The sequence below is a fragment of the Lactuca sativa genome, chromosome 3, assembly GCF_002870075.4.
Source record: "Lactuca sativa cultivar Salinas chromosome 3, Lsat_Salinas_v11, whole genome shotgun sequence".
Taxonomy (NCBI): Eukaryota; Viridiplantae; Streptophyta; class Magnoliopsida; order Asterales; family Asteraceae; genus Lactuca; species Lactuca sativa.
Genome location: NC_056625.2, coordinates 240019849 through 240022896, shown reverse-complemented (window position 1 = coordinate 240022896; position 3048 = coordinate 240019849).

Sequence of the window (3048 nt, the reverse complement as noted above, 5' to 3'; positions counted from 1 at the left end):
ATTTATAGTGTGCTTAATATGGTTTTTGTGTTAAAATACTCCTATAGTATTTTTATGTTTGATTCTCGAGGTTTTTGGTAAGTTGAAGACTTGTTGCTCATCATGATCCCTCTTCGGCATACGTTGGTCATACCTTGGCTAAATATAGTTGATCAGGCTGTATTCGTCCAAGATCTAACTACATACCCCGAAGCTGGATCATGGTGTTCAACTTGTCTCAATACTTGTATGTTATTGTCATTGTGATACTGAATGTAAGTGCGATTGTACGAATACTTTTATAAAAATACAAATTTTATTCTTAAAAGTATTTTTGAAAAGCTACGTCAGAGAATTATGTCCCGTTGTATTTATAGTTTGTATATCTTACGTGGTTCGATATACTTAGTTCACTATAAACAAAGCTCTGATACCAATCTATCACACCCCCAAACCGGAATGGCAGAAACGTTCGGGGGCGGAGGACGTCATGTTCAGTATCATAACCATAGTGAAGAAAGTAAACACAACCATCATAAATATAATTTAAAAAGATTACATTGTTTCCAAAATACATGTTCCAATTAAATTACATATGATTATAAAATGTAGCAAAAATCTACGCCTTAGCGTCTTGACTTCAGAAATCTTGCGATTACATGTATTACTGATTACATGGAAATACAAGTTGTTTTAAAAAGAGAGTATCAGCATAAAGCTGGTGAGTTCATAAGCAATTTATGAATGAAAAATGAATGTTGTTCCCTCAAGTTTTTTACAAGTTTCTTTCCAGAAAATCCAATATTTTCTGAAAGTTTTATTGTAGTCTTAACTAAACCAAGACTTAGTATATGTAAGTAAATCATCATACTTATATGTGGTTTTATATTTAAATAAAACTCCTTTTTTTGAAGTCCTTAAATTTCGGTGAACTATGTGTTTGTTAATTCCCCTTGTGAGTTGCTATAACCATACTATGACTCATAGACCTCGTACTCGACATTCTTCAAGCATCGGAATGTTATGACACTTGTCACCATAGACCTGCCAGTCTAGCTATTGCAAGCAACTTAGGTGCAGGTTGTCAAACCCAATATAGATCTATATACAACTGTCACGCTCTCCCTACAAGGGCTTCTGGCTATAACTACAAGACTTTTCTGTTGTACTAAAGAGTACTCCGAAGATGAATGTATCGCAAATTTATTCATTAACATGTTCACGTAGTTTGTAATAAAATACTCGCTTTGTAAATCGATAGTGTTACCGCTTCTTTGTTAAATGAGGTGTCCAAACTATACCTATTATAGTTTTATCAAAATGTTTTATGTTGTAAATGAAACCTTGTTATGCTTGACCTTGTATTTCAATAAAATGACATTAAAAATGCTAAGTATAAAATCTTACACACCTTGCTCAGTATGTTACAAGGTGTGAATAACTCTTAAACTTGTTTTGACAATTTAACTCTTAACTGCCACTGTTTTAGATTATTTATAGAAAAATCATTGTAAGTCGAAAAATCATATGGAGATGTGCAAGTAGTCATTTTAAAGGTATAAACATGTACTATTTGCATATTGAACAATTTTGAAAAATATTAAGTTTAAGTTGGGTAAAACAGGTCACAACTTTTCTGTTGTAAGCTGTCAAGTTAAGTTTCAAATATGTTTTGGTGTTTTAACTTGTATTCCCCCCCCCCCCCCACTGAAAACTAAAGAAAACTAGAAAATGTAGGGTTATAAACTCACATTGAGTGATTCTTGGAAGAGTGGAAGGTTGAAGGCGAGGAGTATCAAGTCAAGAACACTTGATGAACACGTGAAAGTTTGGATGATCCAAAAGTGAAGTAGTAGCTCAAGAACACTAGTACAAAGTGGTGGGAAGTAGAGAGAAGAGTTTTCTTGAGGTGGTTTGAGAAGTGTGTAAGTGAAGGATTTATCAAAGTGAATCAAGACATCCTCTAGGTATTTCTGTATATAAATGTTGCTGGAGCAACTTGAAAGATTGAAGTGATGTTTGCCTTGGTTTGTGTGATGTGGATAGGGTTGGGTTAACGGGGAAGTGACACATGGAGGCAAGTGGACACACTTGAACCACTTGTGGGATAAAATATGCTTAGATACTTCTATTAATGAAATAATGATTTTTAAATAATAAATCCTTGAGAAATAAATAAAATATGAGTTTTGGGAGTTTAAAAGGGTAAAAATATGAATTTGGTGAAAAAATCCCGTTAACAACGTCAAAACGGGCTTAGGAGGCGAAAGCAGTCGAAAACCAGAGGAAGGAAGCGAACCTGCGAGGGGTTCGATGCTTAAGGCTAAGGACCGAGAGTGGCTCAAGGAGGGACCGAAGGGTTCGGTTCGCAGGGGTTCGGTCCGAGAAGGGTAGTTCGCTTCTAACAAGTTCGTCTCTGACAACTTCGGTTCTTAAGAGAGGTTCGGCCCTGAGAGGTCCCTCTAAGAGGGTTCGGTTCCTAAGAGGATTTCGGCCTTAATTAGCCATTTTTCCATACAACTTCTCGTTTTGAGTGGTTTTTTAGCCAAGTTAACGGTCGGGATGACCCAGTTGACTGTCGAAAGTTGAGAGAGATTTGGGAGAGATTGATTCTTAGCCATTACCATCAAATAATCTTGCAATGCAAGGTCCGTGGACCCCGTTATACTTCGTTTATGATTATTTTAAGTCCCCAAAAGGGTCCATAGTCGTGTTTTGATGCGTTTAACTCCGTTCTTAGGGTTTCATGTTGATAAACACATAGATTTACCGAGACACTCGAATTCTTGACATACAAATGTATGTTTTCATAGAATAACTTTTAATCATACACGTATTATACAAGATTCAATGGTTTGACTTGTTGACTTGACTTTGACTTTGACTTAAATTTGACGGTTGTCATACATTAGATGATCCTAATTAGCTTTCTGCAATGCAAGAGGAATATCATGCATTGATGAAAAATAAAACATGGACTGTTGTTCTACGACTTGTAGGAGTTAATATTCTTCGAACTATTTGGTTATTCAAGAAGAAATTGAATGTGGGTGACTCTTTAAATTGGTA